Genomic DNA, 10,897 nt, shown 5'->3' with positions numbered 1-10,897 from the left:
GCCGCGTTAGGATAATTCGTTCCTCTGTTGTCTCCAACGGGACGCACTAAATTGCGAGAAAGCGTGGAATGCATCGGACGCGAAAGTGGCGGCGTATTGGTGAAATGGCGAAAGTTTTGTGCGCGACCAATCCGTTAAATAAAAAAAAAAAAAAAAAAAAAAAAGAACAAAAAAACAAAAGTGTCGCGAAATGCCAGAAATTTTTGCTCGCCCACACAAGTGAAGAAAAACAAAACTGTATGTTTTACAAAACCGCGATAAAAACGAACGGCATCGAATTACGTGCCCGTATCTCGCCCGCTACAGCTCTCGAGATTGCTGAAACAAGTGTCGGACGGGAAAGGACAAGGGGGCGGAGGTCCTCGGGAAGAGAGAATTTATCATGGTTCTCGGAATATTCCCCTAAGACCCGTGAGCAATATTATCAAGAAAGTAGTGTACATATTTACAGAAGTGTACGCGGTGCTCGCGAAGATTGCTGTTAAATATTTTTTTCTCTTCCTCTATCGCTCTCTCTCTCTCTCTCTCTCTCTCTCTCTCTCTCTCTCTCTCTCTCTCGTTTAAAGCAGAAGAGAATTCACGCGCGTGAAAAACATCCTCTTTCATTTTCCGCGCGATGGTTTTTGCGTTCCGTATCTTCCGCCGAAAGTTTCGACGGATAAAACTGAGACAAAATTGCATACGCGAATTTAAATTCAAGATTACGCCGATGCGCAAGAGATCTCTCGTAACTCGAGAAAAGGAGGCTGTCTGCGGGAGAGCAACGTAAATTTCGCTAAACTTTTGTCATTACACATTAATGAGCGTGGCAAACGCCCCGAAGATACTTAGCTTCAATTTCCACAAGCAATTCTGGCGGATGCAATATAGCTGGCGCGGATGAGAAAGACGAATAAGCTAAATCAACGCCGACTAAATCAAATACCCGGGAAAATTGAGAAAACTCATTCGCACAGAACGAAAGAGAAATTCTCTTTTTTTTTTCGCGTTCGGACGGCGGCGTTATATTGAAAATATATAACCGTTCCAAGGTCGACTCCGAAGTTTCCCGATCGTGGTAGTCTTTATTAGAATACGTACGGAAGCCGCCCGTTGATCCACCATTATCGTCCCTGCGCGGAATACGAAATGAAAGTGTGCCTCGCCCCTCGGCCGATGTGCTCTCGCACTTATTTGTAACTCCATTACCAAAAGCGACGACCCGGATTTTCGAAAAAAAAACGAGAATCGCGTCAAACGACGCAGAAATATCTGCGGGGAGGAATTATAAATTGTGCGACGCAATCTGTGCGCGAGAGAAGAATCCCGTGATCGAGTTTAGCAACTTTTAGCCGCGCGTTTCTCCCTCGCGCGCACAGATTCTGGTTTAACTATCGATATTAAAATTTGTCTCGACTTCTCGGCTACGAAAGCAAACTTCGACATTTTGCGCCGTTTCCGCGTCGGCGAGTCGCCGTTGTGAAATTCACGATCAGAGAATTTGATAAAAATCGCACTTTAAATTGTATGGACGCGATTTTAAGTTCGCCAAAATGTTATTCGGAAAGAGGTCACACATAAAGGAATCGTCGTTTAGCCAGTCGCATTGCTCCCGACGCAGATTATGTGGATTTTTTAACCGGAGTCCAGTGAATTCGTTTCCGGTGGATTTATATTCGAAAATTCACATCACATTTTTCCCTGTCAAATCGCGCGATTACGACGAAGAATTGAAAATGCGGAATATCTGACGGGAAATAAATTCGGAATCATTAAACGGTATTCGCGAAGATTTAAATATAAAATATTGCATATTGGCGGTTGAGATACGCACGAATAACAAGTGACGTGCGAATTTTTGTTCGGTGTTTAATTGTGAAATAACATTTTTGCCGAGCGCATTTGATAACAATCCAACGACGGAATAACACAATTGCGTTTTTTACACGACCGCGTTTTTCGCGCGCGAGTAATAATTCAATACCGCTGTATCTGTTACGCTTGTCCCCTCCCGCCCCCGTCGGTGTTGGCGACGAGTCAATTCTCGCTCTTATAAGCCACCCGTATATATATATAAAACCTCGTGAAATCTCTCGGAATAAAAGCGCGCTTACAATCTCGTCGTCATTATGGCGAACGACGATGATAAAACCGAACGCCGACGATGACGCTCTAAGTATTTTCGCTGCGTCTATCGGAAAATAACAGCGTCGCGTTTGATATAATGAGCCGACAATTATCCACAACTGGGTGAGAGAAAAAGAGAGAGATATTGGCAGGGATTACTATTTTTAGTATCTCCGGTGGGGATATATATCTCTCGACCGGTCTGCTGGAAAATGTTTACCGCGCGCGCGGCAGCTTACCGTAATTAACAAGGAGGAAACGCTCTCCGGGTTTATCTCTTTCTTTCTCTCGTGATTCTTACGGGCTTCGAATATGTCAGGAACACAGTGACGGGAAGGGACCGATATTTTTATTTATTTATTTTTTTTTATTTTTTTCTGTCAATATTCTGCGTAGAAAATTTAGGGACAGTTTTCAACTCCTCTCAGAGCTAGTCGGATGAACGTGTCAATAGAATAACAGCTGTTCCGTAACGGAAGAAACTCGTCTTCGCATCTTAACTCTTCGAGGTAAACGCACGACCGGGAAATGGGAAAGCTCGACGCGTGCTCGATTTGTTTTTATTTGATCGGTATTGAAATTTTATCGAACCACAGAACACAAAAATAAATGCTCTCGCGCCATCGATATTGTGACACATGCGCGTTTTCGCATGTTTTTCTTTTTTTTTAAATTATCTCACTCGCGAACCGTAAACAAAACGTAATCGCATAATTGCGAACTGTCAAATTCGCGACGCACAAACAGTCGAAAACCAATCACGGGAAAGCGACAACAAATTACTTAATTATCGATTTGTCTTGATAATCAAATAAGATCATCGAGACAAATCAAGAGAATCGACGATGATTTATCACAAATTACTTAGATCGCTAACTTAGATAGTGGGGTTGATGCGACCAATTATCATTATCCGCATTAACAAATGACCGACACTTCCGGCAAACACCTATATATTTCGTATATGTACATCGCGTTATATTGTATGTGTTGTGTGCGTGTAAAAATTGTCACAACAGTGTCAACAAAAAATCTCAAAATGTCACAAATTTGTTGTGAGAAATTTTGTAAGAATGTTTGCATTGCTTTACGTAAATAATTCACAGATTGAAATTCTATACGTAAGTATATTTGACAGGTTAAGTTTAATATTAAAAAATTTGACATTTGTTTAGTATTTTATGAAGTCGGCGCGTCCGTATTACAAATTGCGGCGTATCCTAACTACTAGGTTTCACTTAACGATTACTCCTACTACTTAAGTTAGCGATTTAATGCAGCATCTGAAATCTGTGCTTGATGTGCAGATATTTTATTGTCGTTTAATATCTCGCAAACTATATGTCGACTGCAAACTATACGGTTTTCATTACAACCGATTCTAAATAAAAAAGAGAAAAAGAAATTTATAACAATAATTGCAATTTCAATTTTTATTACATCTCGCAAACAGATCGACTACAAACAACGCGATTTTCGATACAAACCATTAATATTTCTAAATAAAACGAGAAAAAAAAAGAAATTTGCTAGCATCTCGATATTTACAATGATGGCAATTCCGCAATTTTGTTTTATTGTACCTCGCGAACGAGTGGACTAAAACTGCTATGCGATTTTTATTTCACAACCAACTACGAATTATTCGAAATAAGATGGGAAAATTTACACAGACATTTCAATATTTGCAATATAATCGCAATTTTATAACTTGTTTGTTTATTACTAGTTTGTTTTTTACTAGTATGGTGAAAGATATAGCAACTGTATTCGCGTAAAAAAATACGAATAAATTTACAACTGTCATCTGAACGATAAAATTTTTTCGACGTATACGTGCCAATTTGTGATTATAAAAATCGCTGATTATATAAAATATGAATAACAGACGATTAATAGTGTGAGAAAATCTGCGAGTATATAAAACGTGGTTGGTTTTTTACGCTCCTCTCTTTCTCTTTCTCTTTCTCTCTCTCTCTCTCTCTCTCTCTATTGCAATTTAATATGATTTGTATCTCGAGAGAAGCCATTAATTACGTTAGGCTACCTTAAATTGGGGTTTAGAAGGACTCCAGACTGTGTCAAGTTTTATCTAGGGTGCTTGCCTGACGTTCATTTAACCTGATCCGAGCCAAGGGTGGGCTGTGTTTAAGTGATATAGGTTACTCCGAGTCTGTTGTTTCGATAACAACCATCTGCCGCATGTAACGTTCGATAGAAAACTAATTGCTTTGAAACATCGTATCGTCGCGTTAAATGGCACGAAGGTCGATTTCGCGTAAATACATCAACGTACACGCATCACGAACGGGAGAATATCGGCCGAAATGGAAAACTCGTCCCCGCTGTCGATGAACATCGCCATCTTTATCGCTCTTTGCTATACGCCAACTAGGCCATACTGTCAGTGTCTCGCAACTGTTTTCAACCGTGAACTTCCGACGATCCTTGTCTCGAGTTAAGCAGCAGCAGTCTGGTTTGGCCTGCAAATATTTGGGGAAACCCGGCGAAGTCGTTTCCGCGTTCACAAAACAATCCGGGAAATGAAGAAGATGCGATGATAAGACTATTGCGTTGCATGACATATACGCCGTGTATATTTATCGTGACTTCTCAAACTACTGGAATTGTGTGTTTTTTTTTTATTTACTTTATACGAGTAACAAAAAAAACGATTGTTAATTTAGCAACAAAAGTTTTTTTTTTGGCAAAGGAAGCTTTGAAGCTGCAAATTCCAAAAGTTATTTGTTTCTGTTTCCAGGTAATTTTCGTCTGACTTTACCTTCACAGAAGTTTAAGACTTAATTGTCAAAGTTTGTTGAAAATTAAAAACTTTCAACAAGCAGTGGTGTTTCGTGTTAGTCTTGCCTATAGAAAAACGAATAAATCCGAAAATTTGCGCTATTTATTTGAAATAAGAAGAATTTACACTGCTGGGAAGGACCTTTATATTTGCGAGAGAATCATATTGAGATGTCACTTAAATTTAAATTTGCATTTATAATTAAATTTTTCAAAAACATGCCGACGAATTCATGTAATAAAAAATCGTCACACTTATTTATTTTTTTCGCGCCAACATTTTTGCGTTGACGAAGAAGCCTTATTTGAAAATCCTTGATTGAGAACGACATTAATTGAGATTTTATAAATTAATTAAATAAACTGTATCCTTTGATACAGTTTAACAGTTAAATTAAATCGTTTTAAGTTAAATTAAATCAAATTGCGCAATATCAATTCAAAACTAACTCAATATCACATATTACTTCGGTCGCCATCAAAAGGGTTTGGGTGTAATACACATATTCTATAAAATAATATTATAATAATTCTCGATAATTGCCGGTCAAAGCCTATGTCATGTGGTTTTTCGCGCATAATGTGATTATCGGCGGTTTTCATTGTCGGAGAAAGTTGCTTAACAAATTCGCTTAAATACGGCGCTTTCGGTTCGTTAAAAGTTCAATTTGGAGCAAATGTCGATGGTGTCGTCACTTCCGTCAGAACGGAACTGCGACGTAAAATGTCAGAATCAAATAAAAAAAAAAGAACTTCGTGTTTGTAAATATTATTGTCCAAAAATAAGACTCAATCTGTTCCCACGTTTCAATTTTGAATTGAAAAAATACCAGACACAATACGCGGACGGACAATTCGAGAACTTTTGTATTTTTCGCCGTAATACTTCGCGGAAAGTATGAAATCGCAATTCTATGAACGAGCACAAGATTAGCTCGAAGGCGTTTCAACAAGGAAAATCTAGCTTAAGATCCTTCTTCTTTCTTGCGCATTAAAAATAAAATCGTTTCGCCGCTTTTCTTCAACCGTCACTGCGTTTTGAAATTTTAGAATATTTCTCTCTCTCTTTCTCTCTTTTTCTCTCTTTTGAAATCTCATGTCGTTAATCCGCAACGTCGATCTGTTTACCGACGCTGCTGGTATATACACAAATCGAGAAGAGAGTCGGATAATAAGCGCAAATCTCCTCCTCTCGAGTGAAAAGTCTTTTCAAACTTACGCGAGCGTGTCTGCTTAATAAATGATTTACGAGCGGAGACATGGAACATGGGCGGTTTTTCCGACGCACTATTCTTCTACGTTTGCTCTCTCTTGCGAAGCAACGTGCTCACCTTCGGGAAATACTAGTGCGCGCAGCTCTACTCGATAAGAAATACAACGTCCATCCGTTCTTGTTGCATCGTTGCGGCATCCTGAGGAAGCAATATTCTCCAAGCAGCCACAGGGATTCTCTCAACGACTTTGACACGTATATCTTTAGATCGCGAATGATCCGACGAAGCCTCTAACAAGTCGTTCGAAGTCGCGGATTTCTCGGAAATTGAAATAAATGACATTGGTAATATTTTACGATATTCTATAGAAATTCTTTACTTTATTGTAAATTATTGACCATTGAATGGTACGATTGAGCATCTTGCTTTGTCCAGCAAATGTAACAAAGAGAATATCAATGTGTTTACTGACAGATAAAAATCTTTGCAATTTTTATTAAATTACTCAGTTCGCATATAGATTTTCTATTGACACACACAACTTGTTCCATCTTACGATAAAATTATTTAGGAAGTCGATTATTCATATTGTTACGCTCGGATATTGTTACAAATAATAACCGCTTTATACATATTGACAGAAGAAAAAAAGAGTTACCCTTGACGACAGTTTTTCAAAGATTTGGAATCGAAGCGATTTGGACGTATGATTTCTTTCAATTTTTTTGTTTATATAAAATTAATATAAAATTACTTCAAAGTAGAAGAAAGGGGCTGATAGAAATGAAGGTGACATATATAGTGTGTAAAACAAAGTTGTTAAGAATACAAATTAAAGTAAATAAAATAAATAAATAAAGATAAATAAATTAAACAAAACTTACACAAACTGAATTTAGAAACTGATCCATGACTCGTCCAATTTCGAACGGCCACGCACAATTGCACATAGCAGCGAATTTTGGCATATAATTTTGCAAAACAAAACTATTCTTAAAATGAATTAATATGTTAGTAAATAAAACAATAAAAGTCAATTGTTAAAATAAAAGTGAACGGTTGATACTTAAGGATCAAATTTAAATTTACTAACACAAGCGCAAATTCTGACAGTTGCGAATAAATGTGACAATGTTTAGATTCAAAATTTACAGCAAAACTAGACTTTCTCTAATTAATATTAAATAGCATAATTAATAACAATTTCTGTATACTCGAAAAGAGTAAGAGAAAGAGGGAGAGATAGAGAGAGAGAGAGAGAGAGAAATAGCAATTAATATGATACCGCGTGCGAGTTAAAGTGGTTTCGATGCTATTTCGCATGACGTGCCGATTTACCATCGCATTAACAAGCCTCAATCACTTTGCGGAATAAACACAGACGTTTTATTCAGCTCCGCTTCGATATTTCGCAGAACTTGTTTCATTGTACGGTACGGTCTTTGTGCATCTGGAACGCGGTGCAGCCGGTTACATTATATAAAGTGATTGACTACACACCACTGGTTGAATAACTGGTCACAATAACACCGTGCAACGAAATCAATAATCATCCAGTCACCGCACTACCGTGTTGTTGTTGGCGATTTTACAACACGGTCCTTTTGTGGATACGCGCCGCGCAATATATTACATTTTGGAAATTTAATATCCCGGAAACAATCTCGCGTCTCTATACATACATATATATTTATAAATTTATTTATGTATATATTACATACGGATAACTTTATTATCAACGTTTGTATGATTTTGCATACGCGCATTAAAACGAGCGTCCGATAATTATCGTCCAACCGGTGCGAATTATTTGATAAACGAATTATTTTTAATTGAAACAGCTGCGCATATAAAATAAGAAATAAAACAGCGCTTTATTTGTTATGTAATAATTTAACTTGATTTAATTTTGCACCAGAGATTTTATTATTACGTATCTCTCTCGCGAAATCGCGCTATTCAAAAAGATGAGCTTTTACTTTTTATAACGCCGTATAATCGCGGACTCTTCCTTGTCTCTTCGCGACGACGCGCGACGTTAAGTCACACAGCTGTTCTTTCCTGGGTGCTGACGTTTCTTGTTTTGTTCGAGACTCGCGCGTAAACGTTTGCATCGAGCGTCTCCGTGTGACGCGCAAATTCGTCGTTGATTTCGAAAAGAACAGACGAGGCGATCGGTGCTAACTTCACAAAGATTGGGCGGGATGGGCGGCAATTAAAAGAGGATTATGCCAAAGTGAGCATGGAAGAGAAAAGATCTTGTGTTCTTTGCAAAATGGGTCTTCCAGGACATTGGTTCCTCGGTTGTTTTAACAAAGTCTCGCTAAATTCTCGCTCGTTTCGGCGCCGAGGGATCGATATCACGCTCTTTCCACGGCGATGCACGAAGTTTCTCGTTTGCGACGTGGGAAGCCGAGTGACATTAAAGGGAAATAAATGACATTTCTCGGACATACGGAGTCGTCGTTGCAAAAAGTCTGCGGTATTACATATAAAACGCGTATCGGGGTAAACATTAATTTAAATGCTAATATTGCTTTAAATATTAAATTTTAACTAGTTAAAGGCAGTTGAATTTTTCATGTCGCGAAATGGTCGCGCGAAATGTAGCTTGCGTTTCTGTGTACGTGTAATATAAACGTCATACATTTATGTGTCCGCAATTCATTCATAAAATTGAAAGAGGCAATAAAATTGTTAAAAAAAATAAAAATCAAATAATGCAATTTTCTCAAGACATTTTATGTACATGTACTTGCGCCGTGTAACAACGATTGTGAGTGACTGTTTATTTTGCTATGACGATATATATGGTGATCTAAGTGCGTTTCTTCAGCGCGTGTGTTAAACGTTTGTTACGTCGTCGGCGACGTCGCGACGCTCGCGGAATATGATAGGAAATCCCTCTTCTGCTTCGACCAATAGACAATAGACAATATTTTTGCGTCGACGCGGACAGATACAAATGGCAGCGCGCTATGCAAGAAACGTTGCGAGATAAACAGAATCTTTTTACTGTCAGATTTAAAGCTGCGCCGTTGTTCTAAGTGGAACACGTACACCTCGACCCGACAAGTTAACACGTTGTGACTACCGTTGGGATGCAATCGGTAGCGAAAATTGGATAGGAAACCTCGACGGGGTAAATTTGCCCTTGTCGCCTTGTGTACAGCGCAATTGAGGGATCATCTCCGCAAACGCACGTGATTGACTAATTTTCATTATCTCGCTCGATATACGCACGCGTCGTCCTAATTCCGTTGACTATCGGTATTTTTTCGCGCTCAGAAAAACTTTCTTGTGTTTGTTTTCTCAAATAAATATTATTGTATACACACACATATATACACATTTGCTAAAAAATATTAACTAAAATATTAATGTGAAATGGTAAATATTATCTAAATTTTATGTGTGAATTCAATTTTGTTATAAATTTAAATATTTATCACAAAACATAATTGTCAAAAATACACACTGCAATATATAATTACGTGCAATAAAATCATATTGATAAATCATTGATAATAAATATTACAGTATATTGATAAATATTAACACACAGGTAATATTCTTAGTGTGTGTCTGTTTTGTATAATAATTTACGTAGTTTTCTCAGAGTAAAATGTGATCTAATTTAATTCTTCTCGCGAGACAAGGAAAACAAAAATATCGCGTAACGAGATTTAACAAACATTAATAACACAATAAGAATAAAACAACAAAAGATTTATTCTCTCCGTATGTACTGAATATTATTCAACCGAAATTACTTAATACCCTAAGGTCTACCCCGGGATAACATCACGCAGTTTCTTCTCAAATAGAAACTGACTAGAGGATTAAGCGATCCACTTAATCTTTGAGCGAGTTAACGGACTACAGGGTTAAGTGATGGATTAAGTTGACTACGCACAGAGTCTTTCTCCATCCTAATGTGATTTATGTTAAGTTCGATGATGGATTAAACGCGGACTATTCATATGCACAGCCGCTTCTCGCGCAATTTATATTTCACACCGGCTAAGTAACTAATAAGATTTCGCTCAAGAAGTAAAACGTTTCTTCAAAAAACTTTCTATGGACGTATTGCAAAACGCGGTGAACTGCTGACGCATCTTCTTGCACAATTCTCGTGAATAATCTGTGCGCGCGCAGATCTCGAGATCTTGCGCTGCTATTTTTCAAGTTTATAATGACGACACGTATATTCGCGTCCGAATTAAAAAAAAAAAGTCGCGTGATATTCCAACTTGCGACTCGTTCTTGCAGATTTATTTGAAATTATTCCGAAAGAGAAAACAAACCATTTTGTACATTTATTACGAAAAATACAATATTGTGTGTGCATTCGCGTGTAAATATTTTAAATAACGTAAAAACAACTCGACCGCTCTGCGCGAGATTTTGACGGGTGCACGTTACGTGTAATCGAAAAAGTTTACTCATTTACGCGGCAAATCGCCGCTCGTATAATCGATTCCATCTGCAAATTTTCGATCTCGTATACTTCTTCGCTTCGTGCGTAACGCAGCGAGATCGAACTTTTTCTGCGCGCGTAACGCGTATCTCATTAAATATAATAATCGATTATGCATATAAGTTTATCGGATGAAGAAGAATGAATTAAAGAACGCGTTGATTACGTTGGCATATCTCTCGAGCGAATTTACATTCCTATATTCGCGTGACATTGAAATGATCGGAAGGTTTTTTAATTATTGCATTTCTCTGAGAAATCGCGTGTTAAAATAAACTTTCATGGAAAAAAGCGC

At 37.8% G+C, this 10,897-nt stretch overlaps 1 protein-coding gene across 3 annotated transcripts in view; it reads left to right on the top strand.

Moving 5' to 3' along the window:
* The window catches only part of LOC109851673 (retinal guanylyl cyclase 2), a 49,812-nt gene that overhangs the window by 2,292 nt on the left and 36,623 nt on the right, over positions 1 to 10,897 (top strand). The window contains exon 1 of one of the 3 annotated variants that reach the window (XM_020421974.1): positions 6,432 to 6,466. The exons of the other annotated variants lie outside the window; for them this stretch is intronic. The gene's annotated coding sequence lies outside the window, so the exon portion shown is untranslated. Of the gene's footprint in view, positions 1 to 6,431; positions 6,467 to 10,897 lie in introns of those variants that run through there. 3 annotated transcript variants of the gene reach the window in all.

This window comes from Pseudomyrmex gracilis, unplaced genomic scaffold (assembly GCF_002006095.1).
Source record: "Pseudomyrmex gracilis isolate BER0280 unplaced genomic scaffold, ASM200609v1 scaffold_19, whole genome shotgun sequence".
NCBI lineage: Eukaryota > Metazoa > Arthropoda > Insecta > Hymenoptera > Formicidae > Pseudomyrmex > Pseudomyrmex gracilis.
Note: the sequence above shows the minus strand (reverse complement) of the source record. Positions and strands in the feature narration are given on the sequence as shown.